Here is a 19,061-nt window from a genome sequence, read left to right on the forward strand (position 1 = left end):
ATTGGTTTCAAAGAACATCTTTATTTCTGCCTTCATTTTGTTATGTACCCAGTAGTCATTCAGGAGCAGGTTGTTCAGTTTCCATGTAGTTGAGTGGTTTTGATTGAGTTTCTTAGTCCTGAGTTCTAATTTGATTGCACTGTGGTCTGAGAGACAGTTTGTTATAATTTCTGTTCTTGTACATTTGCTGAGGAGTGCTTTACTTCCAATTACGTGGTCAATTTTGGAGTAAGTACGATGTGGTGCTGAGAAGAATGTATATTCTGTTGATTTGGGGTGGAGAGTTCTATAGATGTCTATTAGGTCTGCTTGCTGCAGAGATGAGTTCAATTCCTGGATATCCTTGTTAACTTTCTGTCTCATTGATCTGTCTAATGTTGACAGTGGAGTGTTGAAGTCTCCCATTATTATTGTATGGGAGTCTAAGTCTCTTTGTAAGTCTCTAAGGACTTGCTTTATGAATCTGGGTGCTCCTGTATTGGGTGCATATATATTTAGGATAGTTAGCTCTTCCTGTTGAATTGATCCCTTTACCATTATGTAATGGCCTTCTTTGTCTCTTTTGATCTTTGATGGTTTAAAGTCTGTTTTATCAGAGACTAGTATTGCAACCCCCGCTTTTTTGTGTTCTCCATTTGCTTGGTAAATCTTCCTCCATCCCTTTATTTTGAGCCTATGTATGTCTCTGCGTGTGAGATGGGTCTCCTGAATACAGCAGACTGATGGGTCTTGACTCTTTATCCAGTTTGCCAGTCTGTGTCTTTTAATTGGAGCATTTAGTCCATTTACATTTAAGGTTAAGATTGTTATGTGTGAACTTGATCCTGCCATTATGATATTAACTGGTTATTTTGCTCATTAGTTGATGCAGTTTCTTCCTAGCCTTGATGGTCTTTACATTTTGGCATGTTTTTGCAATGGCTGGTACCAGTTGTTCCTTTCCATGTTTAGTGCTTCCTTCAGGGTCTCTTGTAAGGCAGGCCTAGTGGTGACAAAATCTCTAGGCATTTGCTTATCTGTAAAGGATTTTATTTCTCCTTCACTTATGAAACTTAGTTTGGCTGGATATAAAATTCTGGGTTTAAAATTCTTTTCTTTAAGAATGTTGAATATTGGCCCCCACTCTCTTCTGGCTTGAAGAGTTTCTGCCGAGAGATCTGCTATTAGTCTGATGGGCTTCCCTTTGTGGGTAACCCGACCTTTCTCTCTGGCTGCCCTTAAGATTTTTTCCTTCATTTCAACTTTGGTGAATCTGGCAATTATGTGTCTTGGAGTTGCTCTTCTCGAGGAGTATCTTTGTGGCGTTCTCTGTATTTCCTGGATTTGAATGTTGGCCTGCCCCACTAGGTTGGGGAAGTTCTCCTGGATGATATCCTGAAGAGTGTTTTCCAGCTTGGTTCCATTTTCCCCCTCACTTTCAGGCACCCCAATCAGACGTAGATTTGGTCTTTTTACATAATCCCATACTTCTTGCAGGCTTTGTTCATTTCTTTTTCTTCTTTTTTCTTTTGGTTTCTCTTCTCGCTTCATTTCATTCATTTGATCCTCCATCGCTGACATTCTTTCTTCCAGTTGATCGAGACGGTTACTGAAGCTTGTGCATTTGTCACGTATTTCTCGTGCCATGGTTTTCGTCTCTTTCATTTCGTTTGTGAGCTTCTCTGCATTAATTACTCTAGCCATCAATTCTTCCACTTTTTTTTCAAGATTTTTAGTTTCTTTGCGCTGGGTACGTAATTCCTCCTTTAGCTCTGAGAAATTTGATGGACTGAAGCCTTCTTCTCTCATCTCGTCGAAGTCATTCTCCGTCCAGCTTTGATCCGTTGCTGGCGATGAGCTGCGCTCCTTTGCCGGGGGAGATGCGCTCTTATTTTTTGAATTTCCAGCTTTTCTGCCCTGCTTTTCCCCCATCTTTGTGGTTTTATCTGCCTCTGGTCTTTGATGATGGTGATGTACTGATGGGGTTTTGGTGTAGGTGTCCTTCCTGTTTGATAGCTTTCCTTCTAACAGTCAGGATCCTCAGCTGTAGGTTGTAGCTGTAGGAGATTGCTTGAGGTCCACTCCAGACCCTGTTTGCCTGGGTATCAGCAGCAGAGGCTGCAGAAGATAGAATATTTCTGAACAGCGAGTGTACCTGTCTGATTCTTGCTTTGGAATCTTCCTCTCAGGGGTGTACTCCACCCTGTGAGGTGTGGGGTGTCAGACTGCCCCTAGTGGGGGATGTCTCCCAGTTAGGCTACTCAGGGGTCAGGGACCCACTTGAGCAGGGAGTCTGTCCCTTCTCAGATCTCAACCTCCGTGTTGGGAGATCCACTGCTCTCTTCAAAGCTGTCAGACAGAGTCGTTTGCGTCTGCAGAGCTGCTGCGTTTGTTATTATTTACTGTGCCCTGTCCCCAGAGGTGGAGTCTACAGAGACAGGCAGGTTTCCTTGAGCTGCTGTGAGCTCCACCCAGTTCGAGCTTCCCAGCAGCTTTGTTTACCTACTTAAGCCTCAGCAATGGCGGGCGCCCCTCCCCCAGCCTCGCTGCTGCCTTGCTGGTAGATCACAGACGGCTGTGCTAGCAATGAGGGAGGCTCCGTGGGTGTGGGACACTCCCGGCCAGGTGTGGGATATGATCTCCTGGTGTGCCTGTCTGCTTAAAGCGCAGTATTGGGGTGGGAGTTACCCGATTTTCCAGGTGTTGTGTGTCTCAGTTCCCCTGGCTAGGAAAAGGGATTCCCTTCCCCCTTGCGCTTTCCAGGTGAGGCAATGCCTCGCCCTGCTTCAGCTCTCGCTGGTCGGGCTGCAGCAGCTGACCAGCACCGATCGTCTGGCACTCCCCAGTGAGATGAACCCAGTACCTCAGTTGAAAATGCAGAAATCGCCGGTCTTCTGTGTCGCTCGCGCTGGGAGTTGGAGACTGGAGCTGTTCCTATTCGGCCATCTTGCTCCGCCTCCACATGTACATGGTTTTAAAACTCAGATAGTGAATAGTGCCATCAGGTTTACAGAAAAAAAAGTCAGGCACATACCCTATTCCTGTACTTCTCAAAAATAATCACTTTTAATTCTTTTAGCATTTTAACTCAACCTATACAAATAACCTGCATGAACTGTTTTTTTAATTTATAATTTTAGAAATAATTTATTGGCTTCCTAATATTAGAAGTTTTAACTCTAATACCATATTCACCTCTTCCTCAATTCCCAAAAATATATATATTATAAATTAAAGAAAATCAATATTCAGTCTGTGCATAATAATATTGGTGTAAAGCTGGGTCTTAGCTAAGCTGTATAAGGTATTAGGTAATTTCTTTTTAATGATGATATTCATTTTATCTGCAAAGGAGACTAAAAGCTATAAGATTTTTTTTAGTATTATGAGATACAGAGAAATTAAACAATTTCTTCAAGGTTTAATTAGCAATAAATCATGTTGATTTATTCAATGCTTAGCAAGGTAGTCTGGTGACATTTTTTTAATTGTGTAAAAAAAGCCAAAAGCGGTGGTTCCCACTTGTAATCCTAGCTACTCAGGAGGCTGAGGCAGGAAGATTGCTTGAGGCCTGGAGTTTTGAGATTAGCTAGGGCCACAAAGCAAGATTCCATCTTTAAAAATATAAAAAACAAATTAGTTGGGCTCAGTAACATGAGCCTGAAACTTTTGTCCTAGCTATTCAAGGGGCTGAAGTGGGAGGATCACTTGAGCCCACGAGTTCGAGGCTACAGTGAGCTATGACCACCCCTCGGCTTGGTGACCGAGTAAGACCCTGCCTCTAAAATTAATTAACTAAAAAGCTTTTTTAAATAACATATACGTAACAAAAAATTTATCATCTTAATCATTTTCAAGCAGACAGTTCAGTGGCATTAAGTACATTCACATTGTTATGTGACTATTACCATCATCCATCTTCAGAACTTTCTCATCTTCCCAAACTGAAACTCTGTACCCACCAAACTATAACTCCCCACTACTTCACTCTTCAGGCAATCGCCATTCTACTTTGTATGAATCTGACTGTTTTAGATACTTCATATAAATGGAATCATAAACAATATTTATCCTTTTGTCACTAATTTATTTCACTTAGCATAATGTCTTCAAGATTCATCCATGTTGTAGCATGTATCAGAATTTCCTCCCTTGTTAAGACTTAATAATATTCCATTGTATGTATATACACATGTTGTTTATCTACTCTTTCAGTAGATATTTTGGTTGTTTCCACCTTTTTGCTATTACGAATAATATTGCTATGGACTTGGGAGTACAAATATCTCTTCAAGTCTCTGCTTTCAAGTCTTTGGGGTATATACAAAGAAGTAGAATTGCTAGATCCCAGGATAATTCTATATGTCATTTTCCTTTTTTTTTTTTTTTTTTACATAATGGCCACCCTAATGGATGAAGTGGTATCACATTATAGTTTTCATTTGTATTTCTGTAATGAACTGTGATTTTGAACATCCTTTCATGTGCTTATTGCCGTTTATAAATCATCTTTGGAGAAATGTTTAAGTTTTTGCCCATCTTAATTAGGTTGGTTTTTTTCTTATTGGATTGTAGTTCTTTTTGTATCCTGGATATAATCCCTTATCAGATACATTATTTGCAAATATTTTCTCCCATTCTGTGGGTTGCCTTTTCACTCTGATAGTGTCTTTTGATGCACAAAAGTGTTTAATTTTGAGGTAGTCCCGTTTGTCTACTTTTGTCTTTGTTGCTTGTGCTTTTGGTGTCAACATCTAATAAGTCATTGCCAAATCCAGTGTCATGAAGCTTTTTCCCTATGTTTTCTTGTAAAAGCTTGATAGTTTTAGTTTTTGACCTATTTTCAGTTAATTTTTGGATATGGCATAAGGTAAGGTAAGAGTTCAACTTTGTTCTTTTGCAAATGAATATCCAGTTTTCCCTGCACAATTTGTTGAAAAGAATGTCCTCTCCTCATTAAGTAGTCTTGGCAGCCTTGTCAAAAATCATCTGACCATATATCTGAGTTTATTTCTGGGTTTGTATTATGTAATGTACAACTTTTTGTTTTCTTTTGAGTTCATAATTGCCTTACCCTTTCAGTTGCTTCATTTCCATGTACCTATCATTAATTCACACCCAACCGGCCCAGACATATAAAATTCCTCTCATTATAGTTTTTAAAATCTGGCAGTAGATGGGGTTTGATGCATTTTCTTGATTGTTTTGAAGACATTGCTCTCAGAGCCCTCTGCCTCCCTGCTCCTCTTTGAGGACTTCTGCACAGCTATTATGTGGAAATTTTCTTTTCACTGTCATCTTGGGAATTCCCATTGCTGCATCTTGTGGCAGGTGCCCCATACCCAGGATTTCTTATATCTTCCTTCTTTACTCACTCGTGTTGGTGAAACACATCATTCAACTTTCTGAATATATTTACTCCATCCTAACACTTTAGCTTTCATATGAGTAAGTATGGAATTCTAGGTTCGAAATACATTATCTCAGAATATTGAAGACTTGACTCCATTGGCTTCCAGTCTCCAGTGTGATGGTTAAGAAACCAAATTTTAGATAACAGGACGTCAGTAAAAAGATTGTGGATGGGAAATTTCATGGTCATATCTTTTTCAAGTAGATCACATTGGCTGCTGTATGACAGTTGAACCTAAGAGGTGCAGAAACCAGTTGGAAGACTAGCAGCATTCCAAGGAAAAGCTAAAAAAAACTAAACTAAAACGAGCGTTAGAGATGGAAAGAAAGGGTAGAATTCAATAAATATTTAGGAAAAGATATGAGTAGGATGAACTGATTATTGGTAGGGTCCAGAATGATTCCCCATATTTGGACAAAAGTAGATAAAACCTCAGCATTTGGAAGTACAATAGATAGATAGAGATACATATCTATACAATAGAGATATCTACATAATAGATTTTTTTAATATTAAATGTAGTTAACCGCTGTTGATGAGAAAAAGACCAAACTGTAAAATATTTGAAGAGGTTTATTCTGAGTCACTATAAGTGACTCAGGTAATATGAGTCACTACAGCCAGGGACATAGCCTCAAGAAGTCCTGAGAACATGTGCTTGAGGTGACTGGATTACAGCTTGCTTGTATACATCTTAGGGAGACAGAAGTTACAGGCAAAGATACAAATCAACACATGTAAGGTATATACATTGGTTCAGCCCAATGAAAGGTGGGACATCTCAAAGGGGGCACATACAGGTCATGAGTAGATTTAAATATTTTCTGATTGGCAATTTCTTAAAAGAGTTAAGTTTTGCCTAAAGAGTTGAAGTCAGCAGAAAGAAATGCCTGAGTTAAAATAAGGAGGGGTTGTGAAAGCCAGGGTTCTTGTGATGTAGATAAAGCCTCTAAGTAGCATACTTCAGAGAGACTAGATGGTAAATGTCTCTTTTTGGATCTTAAAAGGTGTCAGATTCTTAGTTAAATCTCTTCTGGATGAGGATAAGACCTAGAAAGGGAAGGAGATTCTCTACAGAACATAAATTTCCCCCACAAGAGATGGCTTGGCAGGACCATTCCAAGATAATGTCAAAGAAATCTATTTTGGGGTAAAATACTTCAATTTCCTTCAGGGCTTTTTATCTGTCATGTGATGCTATACCAGAGTCAGGTTGCAATTTGTCATCTTATTACTACAAAATGTCTGTTTTGTCAGTCTTACGACTTTTATCTTCATGTTAATGCTGGTCAGTTGTGCCTAAACTTCAAAGAGAATGGGGTATAATGAGGCATATCTGACCTCTCTTCCTTTCATGGCCTGAACTAGTTTTTTTGGTTTTTGTTTTTTTTAAAGAAAAAATATTTTAATAAGCACTTATAATTCAAATAATGAATATAAATTATAGTGTTACATAAGATTATAAACTTAAACAAGATCATTAGAAAACATTTTCTAAAGTTCAGTCTCCTAAGTCCAAAAGTATCCTAATTATATAGCTATTTTATTATTATTATTATTATTATTACACTTTAAGTTCTGAGATACATGTGCAGAACGTGCAGGTTTGTTACATAGGTATACACGTACCATGGTGGTTTGCTGCACCCATCAACCCATCATCTACATTAGGTATTTCTCCTAATGCTATCCCTCCTCTAGCTTTTTAGGTTTCTTTGGAATTCCTTTGGCCAGGAGGGGCTCTGTTCAGTCAGTTGGAAGGCTTAGAAATTTATTTTTGGTTTACTTTGTATTATGAGATAATGGATACCTCATCTCTGGAGACATTTGAGCAAAGACCAAAGGAGTATTTTTAATCTTTTTTAGGTTATGAATCATTTCAGAATTAGATGGAAGCAAAACTACATACATGTGTATGCATGTACACACACACACATTTTTGTATATATATTTAACCTCTAAGTCAATTAGGTGAAGAGAAAGTAAACTAGTTGATCTTTTGCAAGGTATAGTCCTTGGGCTGACTGTGAGGTAGGATCAATGAGCTCTAATTAGCTTCCAACTCTCATCATTCTAATTCTATAAATAATAAAGTACTACCTGTTACTGTGTCCCTGCACCAAGAATGCATTGCCAAACTCACCTCACCATGTTTCCATTTGAGACAGGAGTTTGGCAGGACTGGTTTCACAAGATACAGGTCATAAAGACGCCACTGATAAAACAGGATGCAGTGAAGAAGCTGGCCAAAACCAAGATGGCAACAAAAACAACCTCTAGTTGTCCTGGCTGCTTATTATATGCTAATTATAATATATTAGCATATCCAAGGAAACTCTCACCAGCACCATGCCATGGCAACGTCTGGAAGTTACCCTATGTGATCTGAAAGGGGGAGGAACCCTCAGTTCCAGGAACTCCCTGCCCCTTTCCTGGAAAACTCACAAATAATTCACCCCTTGTTTAGCATATGATCAATAAACAACCATAAAAATAGCCAAACCAGCAGCCCTCAAGGCTCCTCTGCCTATGGAGTGGCCACCCTTTTATTCCTTTACTTTCTTAATAGACTTGCTTTCACTTCACTCTGTTGGCTTGCTCTCTAATTCCTTCCTGCAGGAAGCCAGGAACACACGTGGTCTCCCAGGCTGAACCCCAGTTTGGGGGTTTACCCTGTAACACATTACTTACTTACATGTATTGACCTCCTTGAGGGAGAAGTCTTTCTTTTACCCCTCTGGATGTGCCTATCATAAAGCACAAGGTTGATTAAATAAATCTTATCAAATAACTACATAGGGAAATCTAAGTGGTATGGTCCTTGCCCTCCAGCAACAGCGTTTGCTCTTTTCCTTCTCTTCCCCAACCACTACCACAATCCTTACCCATTAGAATTACACTAACTACTCAAGTTCAATTCTGTATGCTAAGACATTTAATATTTCTATTGGACCCCAGTCATACCATTAGGGAGTCTATGGAACCCATTTAAGATTTTGAAGGAAATCTTGATAGCCCCAAATTATGTACCCCAGCCCCTCCCCCCAAAAGAGATTTTTATCCTTTGATTACTGCTTAGGAGGGGATATGGTGGTGAAATAGGCACAAGATGGGAATTTGGGGATTATCATCCAGTTCTTAACTTATTCTGGGTCCTAGAATTAGCTCCCTTTCTCTTCTTGGCCTTCAGTGTTTTCATCTGTAAGTGAAAAGACTTAACTGGACCATAATAGCTAATAGGCTTTCTTTTGGCCCACCTCTGATCAGATGGTTCCAACTGCCTGGTGCACTGTGCAGAGGAGGACTATGAGGCTGGGTCTGGGCCAGGGCTGAGCAGCACCCTGTTTGGATGGTTTCTGCAATGGAGGGGCAGGGTATATGCTGGCAGTATGCCAGCCCCAAGGTGGATGGTCATTAATGTCCCATTCAGCTCTCTAAGTCTGTGACTAACACTCTTATTTTTCAGCCTGTTAACCTTTTTGTTGGTCTCAATTAATGAATCTCTACATTTTTCATGTCCCTTTTTAACTGAGGAGACTAAAATTGGATAAAGTTTGCTTGAAAACTTATCAGAGATGTATAATGTCATAGTTCCTAAATCCCACATTCCACTTACACGTCATAATAGTTGCTCCTTTAATTAGAATTGAAATGTCAACCCATAATATATGAGACACATGACACTAATAATAACTAATTGCTAGCTGTAGAGAAATATATAATATAAAATAAAATAATTCAGCATAACATATTATATTAGTTTCTTAGACAGTTCCTGTAACAAATTACTACAGACTGGGTGGCTGAAACAACACAAATGTATTCTCCCACGGTCCTGGAAGCCAGATGTCGAGAATTAAGGTATTGGCCATCATGTTCCTTCTGAGGGCCCCAGAGAGGAGTCTTCCTTTTTCTTCCTAGCTTCCGCTGGTTGCTGGCAATTCTTGACATTCCTCAGCTTGCAGCTGTATTGCTCCAGTCTCTGCCCCTGTAGTCACATGGCACTCCTCCCTGGGAATCTGTATCTCCAAATCTCTCTCATTACAGGAAAATCAATCAGTGGATTTCGGGCTCACCCTAATCTAGTATGATCTCAACCTAACTTGATTGCATCTGCAAAGACCCTATTTCCAAATAAAGTCACATTCACAATACCAGAAGTTAAGACTTCAAGACATCATTTTGGGGGACACAATTCCACCCACAACACATATCATAGCAACTTCTACACTTGCCAAATAATTCATTATTAAATCATGACAGACATCCATGTTTCATCTTGCATGTCTTGATGATAATGATCTATAATTATTTACCTGGAATGGTATCATAAGTTCTTGGTGAATAAAAGCACCAGACAATAGTATAATAGAACCTTATTTACAGGATATTATGTAAAATGTCTATATGTAGAAAAATGCTTTGAGAAATATTTGAATAAGGCAAGCATCATTTTTATAAGAACAAAGCTTTAGATTTATAAGCTAGACACAATAATAATAACACCACCAATAAAATATATTGTTTCCAATGTTAATACTTTTCAAAATAATAAAAGCAAAAGTAAAAACAAACATACCAATTTAAAAGACATGTTTTTATATGTTGACAAAAAACAAAGATAATTTTTGCTTTTATATTTAGTCCTAATCCTTCCAAAACCTTTAGTTAACCAATGATCAAAGATGAAAAGGGTCTTGCCTTCTTCCTCATAAAGGAAGAAATTCTTTCCCCAAAGTCCAAAGTAGCTTTATTTAATAGGTCACTTTTGCCTCTTAATATTATTGAAAAGACTGCCCTTATTATGTTATCTCTGACTAAGTTGTGGCAAAAACAAAGTTGACATCAGTTATTTGGCCTCAGATGAACCTAAAATAGAGAAATCAGAAAAGCAGTACAAAGAAGGGAGCCAAGACAAACATGAGCCTGGGGGCTGAACAGAGACCCAAGTATGCACTGTTCAGCAAATCTGCAGGGACAACCTTGGCTAAGAGCTGAAATCAGTGGTCAGTGGGGCATGCAGCTTCACTACCTCCACCTGTCTTTTAGTGTGTCATTATTGCAAATTAAATAATTCAGTTGAAAGATAAAACATTCGCTACACTGGCGGCAAAATCTTTTGATGCCAACATGTGACAAATGTAATTGAGTTCTCTTCCACTAAAAGACTATCATGGAGTTCAAATCCAAATCTCTCAGACCTTCTTTGTCCCATTTAAGAAGGATGGTCGTATAGGCTCTGACATAGTTGATTTTTTAACTGCAAAGGAAGGAAGTTCCTTTAAGCCTAAAAAAGCAAAACCATCTGGTATTGCACAGCTGTGGAAATATTGTGTATCTAATTATTTATGGAGATACCTATGATTTGGCCTGGATATATCCCAAAAGACTTTGGAAAAGCAGAGTTTCCTTGCAGGTTCAGATCAATAGCTTCTAAATGGTTTTTCTGGTTCAAGATTTTTCTCATTGGAATGAAGAATGGGAAAACCCTGTTTTCATTAAAGAACCACAGAAATGTCATCCTGATTTATGTCAAGACATCAAAGAAGACATGCTATGAAGTCCTGTAGGAAAAGTCATTCTGACAGTCATTCTATAACTTTGGCCTTTAAACTTCATTGGTCAGAACAGGTGACAGAAATATATTTAACAACAAGTGTAGTATCTAAACCCCTAGTTATTTATTGCCATATACGCTCTACAGATTAACTACTAAGAAATGATAATCCACCCTCTTTAAGTAAAATCACACAAAAAATGTAGAACTTTAGAGTTTAACACTCAATAGAGATTTTCTGCTTCATGTCAGGACACAAGACTAAGTTTTTTGGTTTTGTTTTTGGTTTTGCCAGACAAATCTTCCCACAGGAAAAAAAAATAGAAAATTAGAAAGACATTTTTAAAATATAAATGCTTGAAGGCATCAAAGAGTTTCAAAAACAGATTTTTTTAAAATCTAAGATTTGACAGAGAAAAGGGGTACAGAGAAATGAGATCAACTTTCAGTGTGTTTTACCCTTAAGCCTCTGCCAATTTACCAGTGGTATCTTAAGGACAGAAAAGTTGAGCAGAAGCCTGTGTCTGGAAGGATGAGAGACCAAACAGAACTTCCAACCATCTTAAGAGGCTGAGGAGGACATAAATTGGAATTCAGGATATACCAAGTCCTGTGGTTTGAATGTGTGTCCCAAAGCAATAGCATGGAGAGGTTGTGCCTAATGGAAGGTGTTTAAGTCATGAGGGCTCCTCCCTCATGAATAGATTCATGCTGCTATAGAAAAGGCTCATGGAAGTGGACTCTCTCTCTCCTACTCCTGTTTTTCTGCCATGTGAGGACACAATGTTTCTCATCTCAAGAACTCAGCATTCAAGATGCCATCTTAGAAGCAGATAGACTAGGCCCCAACCTGCGAGCACTTAGGTTTTGGACTTCCCAGACCCCAGACCTGTTAGAGAATACATTTCTGTTCTTTATAAATTGTTCAGTCTGTGGTACTCTTTTATATCACCATAAAATAGACTAAGACACCAAGGAAAAGGAATCTTGATAAATAATCAAGACGTTCAGCTAAGACTCCTGAAAGACAATTGGGAATCCTTATAAATATGATGAATCAGAAACAATGTTAGATCAGCCATCAAAAATACCAAAATCTAACTTTGAATCATCTCAATTCCTGGCTACATTAAGGTGACATTCCACTATGCTAACTGTCTAAATCAAAACACAAGCCAATCCTTTTGAAAAAAGATTAAAATCATTCAGAATCCAATTTCTCATATACGACATCTAGCATTAAATCCAAAATTACCAGGATACAAGAACACTTGACCAAAAATCAAGAGAATAATATATAATAGTAATAGATCTACCAAAACCTCATTACAGTAATTAGACATGAATTTTTTTAATTGTAATTAATACCCTCAAGAAGTTAGATGGCAAATTGAAGAATTTCAGCAGAGAAATAGAAATTATAAAAAATATGAATTTTAGAACTAAAAATATATAAGCAAAATCAAGAACACAACTGATGGGTCTAATAGCAAATTAAATATAGCTGATGAGAAGATTCATGGACTATAAGTTTGTAAAAATATATAGACTGATGCATAGAGAAACAGATAGAAAATACATAAATAAGCATAAGAGACATATGATATACATATGTACAGTTGAAGCCCCAAAAGGAAAGGAGAGAGAAAATGGAGCAAATGAAACATTTAAGAAAATGGTTTTCCAAAACTGATAAAAGAAACCAAGACACAGATTTTGGATATGTTACGAACCTCAAATAGGATGAATACAAATGAAAGAACACCTTAGCATATCATGGTAAAATTCCTGGAAATTGAAGACAAAAAAAAAAAATTATAAGCAGACAAGGAGAAAGAAGACAATGTTTTATTCAAAGAAGCAAGAAGACTAACAAATTGACAGATGACTCCACAAAAGAAACAATGAGATCCAGGAAAAGTGGAAAAGCATAATGAAAGTATAGAAACAATCCTGTTGCTTATTTAGTCCCACTCTGACTCACTCATCTCTGATAGAAAACTCCTCCCAGAGAGGTAAGTATCTAGCCCAAGATGACAAAGCAAAGTCAGACCAGAATTTTACGTTGCCCTAAAATTCAGTCTCCTAGTTTACTTGTATTCTTCTCACTCAAAGAAGATAAACATTTTACCCTACCAAAGAAACTACTCTTTTCTATGCATACCCTTTTCAAATATGTATTTGGGTATTCCTTCAAAGAAAATACTTTTATTTATTTATTTATTTATTTAAGACAGAATCTCACTCTGTTGCCCAGGTTGGAGTGCAGCGGAGTGATCTCAGCTCACTGCAACCTCCATCTCCTGGGTTCAAGCAATTCTTGTCTCTCAGCCACTTGAGTAGCTTCCAGCAAAAAAATTTTTTTTGTATTTTTAGTAGAGACAGGGTTTCACTATGTTGGCCAGGCTGGTCTCAAACTCCTGGCCTCAAATGATCCACCCGCCTCAGCTTCCCAAAGTGCTGGGATTACAAGTATGGGCTACTGCACCTGACCAGAAAATACTCTTTATATAACCCAACTGCTAACTTTTGACTAGACATACTAACACTACTGAAAACATACAGATTTCATTTTTGCTCTTAACAAAGAACTCTTGGAACTAGGAGAGTTCCTACTTAAAAAAAATTCCCTAAAGTATAAAATTCACTGGTTCATTTTAAGTACTGCATTCCCACTTTGTCTAAAAATTCGGTAAAAGGGAGTATAATTTGCTGTGTGTGATGCTTTATTCAACAGAATACCTTCAATTCCAATATCTCAAACAGGACACAACCACTTTTTTAGACAACCTCTATAGACCCACTTTTAAAACAAATGTCTTGAACATATGAAAAAAAAAATCTTTCTGTGCTTAAAAACTTGCACTTGCCTAAGTCATCTATTCCACAGCTCTGGCAGTAAAGATTAATAAATGTCATTCTTCTTAATGCCATATCAGAACATGTGGCCTTTCAACATACACATTTGTGCAATTCAAAACCATGGGGGGTCTCCTTAAATGACGTTTCCTGAATACATTCAGGGATACAAATTGCTCTGCATGATGAAAGAGATCATTAATGTTTCTCATTTTTATAAGACATTATTTCCATGTTTTACATACTTGTAATAGTTAAAGAGGGTATAGCAAATAAAATGGAGGCAGCTCACTATTTAGAAAGGTAAAGGTGATTAAACTTGCTGTAGGAATTTTCTGTCAAATTTACAGTAAAGAATTAGAGACTGTAAAGCCTGAAGAATTAATTCTGGGAATATGAAAGCATTTTCTGTGTCACTGCATTAACAGTGCCCTCAGATTGCCTCTTGAAATACTGCATAGCACTGAGGGCACCAAATGAATACAAAATAGTAGGTTCATTTTGCTGCTACTAAATGCAGAACTTTATATCCCTGACTAATGTTTTAACACTGGTCATTACCTAAAAATAGTCTCATTATTTTTATTAATTGCCAATCAATGTTTGCCCTTTAAGTAAAGTCCATGAGTGGGCAAAAATCTACTTTTGCCATTGAAAATTCTGTATCTTTTCAGTAGTATCTGTTTAACATTGTCTTACCGTGGTAAATATCTCAGTAACCACCCATATCTGTGCCAGATGGAGGTGACTGCTCTAACTCCACATGCACCTGTCAGCAATCCAGCAATCTAAAAGAGTTAAATGACTCCATCTGCTCTTCCTGATTGCCTGGAGACTAACCCTCAAGTGTTAGTGGTTTTGTTTGTTAATAAATAATAAAAGGATGCTTTGTCAATTATGTGACTTGACTGATTCATAATTTGTGCTAACAAATTTCTGTCAATATTGAGTGACTCAATAAAGAAGCATTTATTAGGTACTCACTGTATATCTTTATTTCACTAGTCGCTATAAGATGTAGGAGAAAATAAATATATCATTTAGAAGGAAAACATACTTAAAATCTTCAGAGAATTTCCTAGAAATTTACTTTCTCCTGTGTCACCTCTGGTTTAAGCTCCTAACATTTTTGAATTTGTTTAGGGAACATCTCACCATCCTTTTCATGCATCCTGTTTAATTTCACACTACATTGACCTAGATGTGGAACTGTTTGACTTAATTCCCCACAAAGCAATCAGTCCCCTGGATATCTATATATGAAAAAGATTTGACTGCAAATGTGGGATGTCAGGGAATTTGCACGGCCACAACACAACCAACCTGAAAATGCAAGTTGAGATATTTCTGCTGTGAAAGTCACTCGGCCATTTGCAGAACTAGAATTTCAGTCTTCTACCATGTTATGTTCAACTCTCTGCTCACTCCCTTTTCTCTTTCTTCTTGTGCTTCACTACCAAGGTCTTCTACATTTCAAATTCACAGTAGCTTTTCATCTTGGCTTTTGCCAATCTGTGTATTCAGAATGTCTTTGTTCACCCCAAATTGGCTGGTCAAGGTATTTTCCTTAAAAAGTCTATAACCTCCTTAAGAGGAATTCTGGAATCAACCGTTAAAGTTATAAAATATTTTACCTGATATATTAATAATTCTCAAAGCTATCAAAGTAGTGGGGAAAGTGGTAAACTCTCGCATTACTTCCCAGCTGTAGTCGATTTACACTGCCTCTAGAAATTTAACAACAGTTATTAAAAATAATAACGTTCATATATTTTTGCCCTGGAATTCCACTCCATAGAACTTCACATACTTCACAGTAAATACTCAATATGTGATAGCTATCATTATTGGTTATTATTCTAAGGTAATTAAATTTATACCTGTTAAATGCATAAATTGTTCTTTGCAACATTATACATTATAGAAGAATTTGCAAATGGTATGTAAAATTGGTGAAAAGCTAAACTGAATACTAATATTCGATAGGATATAATGCAGCCACTAAACATTTCCATGTCACTACTGGAATATGCCTTTATCATCTCATAAATTTTTTTGTAAAAAAAAGGATCAGAAAACAAGGTAACATTTATACTCTGATTGAAATTATAAAACAAACATGTACATAAATGAAAATTGGATGAAAGAATATAAGATACAGTAGTGTGCCTATTGGTGTTTTAATATTCCTTTTTATTATTTCATTTGTTGCAATGGCCTTTATATAATAAAAATCCTAATAGTTCACTGTTACCAACAAGTTCTTTCTCCAAGATGAACCTGAAAGTCAATATAAATTTTTTATGAAGATTTTAGTGAACATTCTACGAACAAAGTCTTTCCTTCAAAGGTGATTGAGATATCTGGAAACAAACTTGAATATGATTTGTTTCATAATTTAGAGCTCCCTAGAAATGCTCTTGGATTGTCTGCTGCATTTCAATGGTATCATAATCTCTATCCTGCATGGTAAGTGGAGACCTCGGCTGTGAGGCCTACTGCGGAGTTTGAAAGGTTTCTTCCTGGATTCACGGTAAAATGGAAGGCTCACTTCTCTTGAGCCCTTCCTCTAGGGCTGTTGTCTCCAAAGTGAAGTGTGCACATCTCAGGTGGTACACAAATACTAGGGCTTCTGCATACATTTATTTATATCTTATTCTTTTAAAACTTATTTTAAGTGCTTTTAAATTTACATATTATTTTAATAATTAGTTTCTCTAAATAACATAGGGTAATAAATGTTTATGAGGACACCTGTTCAAAAGCTTTTTTTGACAGATGTTTGAACAAAAAACTTTTAGAAAACACTACTCTGGAGGTGAATTAGAAAAGTCATCATTAAATTTAGTTTCAACAAAAGCAGATGCATATCCTAATACATGATAGGGTATCTCAACCGTCACCTCAGTTCAAGCATCTTGCACTGCTCCGTTCTTCCCCCTCACATCCTCTTGACGCACATATACTGGCTTCCCCACCATTACCCTGCCAAGTATCCAGGCCCTCTACTTAGCACTAGACTTGGGTTTGTGCGCATCCTAGAGCCTTGAGGAATGTATCCGCAGAGGATAATTAGGGAAGGGGAGTTCACGCAAAGTTTTATGACATGGATGGGTGTCCCTCCTTAAGCAAGTGATAAGTAGAAATGGAGCAAAATGATCTCCAGTTTTAATGGCAGAATCAATTGTCAGAAGCACCCAAAGTCAATGGCAGACTCTCACTCAGTAAAGGCTGAGTGATAGGACAATGAGGACACAACTTTCACAAATACGTGGTCCTCTAGGTGCACTCACTTAGCAATTCCAGAGCATTCTCCCTTCTCCAAGATCACCTTACCAGCTTCAAAGGAGGCCGGGCGCGGTGGCTTATGCCTATAATCCTAGAACTTTGAGAGGCTGAGGTCGGGGGATTCCCTGAGCTCAAGAGTTGTAGATCAGCCTCAGCAACGTGGTGAAACCCTGCCTCTACTAAAATGCAAAAAATTAGCCAGGTGTGGTGGCACGTGCCTGTAGTCCCAGCTGCCCTGGAGGCTGAGACATGAGAATTGCTTGAACCTGGGAAGCAGAGGTTGGCAGTGAGCCAAAATCACACCACTACACTCCAGCCTAGGAAACAGAGCAAGACTTTGTCTCCAAAAGAAAGGCCAGGCCTCTAGCCCCCATACTTACTCTTCTTACTCTGCAACCCCAATTTGCAAGTCATAGTATTCATCTGCTGTGACTTCTATCACCACCACTACTAAACTGGTTGTAAATAGGAACAGTAATGATGATGATAATAATACACAACCGCACCATTGTGCACCTGCCATATGCCATTCATTGCACTAGCTCTTTATTGAATGATGGATACTAATAGATTTATAGAGATTCTCACAACAGTGATAGTTTATGGAATCAGTCCAGGGATAATTTTAAATCTTTTTCTACCTAAGAGTCATCCCTTCATAGTTAGCTCTTTACGCGAGTTGCAACTGCCAGTAAACAGGCTGAGTAGGGCTTGCAGAAGTTTTAAATTTGCCCTGGTTCTGTTGTATTATGCTGTTGTATTTTAAGTTCATATGCCTTTGGTCATAATAAGTTCCTCTAGGTTGCTAGAGTTCCTACCTCTCTATATTGTCTTACACTCAGCATCACATGGTTATGTTACCTGTTCAACTCTTTAAGGATTACATTTTCCTACCATTTTACTCTAGACTGAAAAGGATCTTTACAATGGATATTTGCAGCCCTCGGCACAGCTGACTCATTAACCATCTGCATTCACAATTAAACTGATGACCCCAAGAGCTTGAGAAAAATGAACAGAACAAGAATCTTTTGTGATTTAGTGGTGGTCTTTTACTACAGGAAAATCTTTGAAACAGCCTGAAATAGCTTTAGAGTTGCTTTTCCTTCTTGGCAGGGCCTTCTATGTAATTTGTACATCCCAGTATAAAATGACTATGTGGGATCCCACATTCAGAAAACAGGACAGGGAAAGGCTGCTTATTGTTATGGAAAAACAAAGCTTTTTCTTAAAGTACTATATTACTAATAAAACATAGTAGAGTTAAAAGTGATAAATGAGTAACAACTCAAACTTATACATTCCCAAAAATATTTTTGGTGTCCAATTTTTATATGAAGCAATATAAATAACAATTTATTAAGTAATGTCTTGATTGATAAAATTTTTCTGCAACAAAATACTTGCAAATCATTTCCAGCAGGGTATCAAAAAGCGAGTTCACCACAATCAAGTAGGCTTTATTCCTGGGATGGAAGGTTGGTTCCACGTACGCGTATCAATAAATACGATTCACCACATAAACAGAATTAACAACAAAAATCACATGAGCATCTCAATAGACACGAAAAAGGCCTTCGATAAAATCCAACATCCCTTCATGATAAAAACCCTCAACAAACGAGGCATAAAAAATCTATACCTCAAAATAATAAGAGCCACTTATGACAAACCCACAGCCAACATCATACCAAATAGGCAAAAGCAGGAAGCACTCCCCTTGAGAACTGGACAAGACAAAGGTGCCCACTCTCACCACTTCTATTCAACCATAGTACTGGAAATCCTAGCCAGAGCAGTCAGGCAAGAAAAAGAAACAAAAGGCATCCAAATAGGAAGAGGGGAAGTCAAACTATCTCTCTTCACAGACAATATGATTCTATACCTAGAATGCCCCCAAAGACTCTGCCAGAAGGCTTCTAGAACTGATAAACAACTTCAGTAAAGGTTCAGGACACAAAATCC

This window comes from Chlorocebus sabaeus, chromosome 10 (assembly GCF_047675955.1).
Source record: "Chlorocebus sabaeus isolate Y175 chromosome 10, mChlSab1.0.hap1, whole genome shotgun sequence".
NCBI lineage: Eukaryota > Metazoa > Chordata > Mammalia > Primates > Cercopithecidae > Chlorocebus > Chlorocebus sabaeus.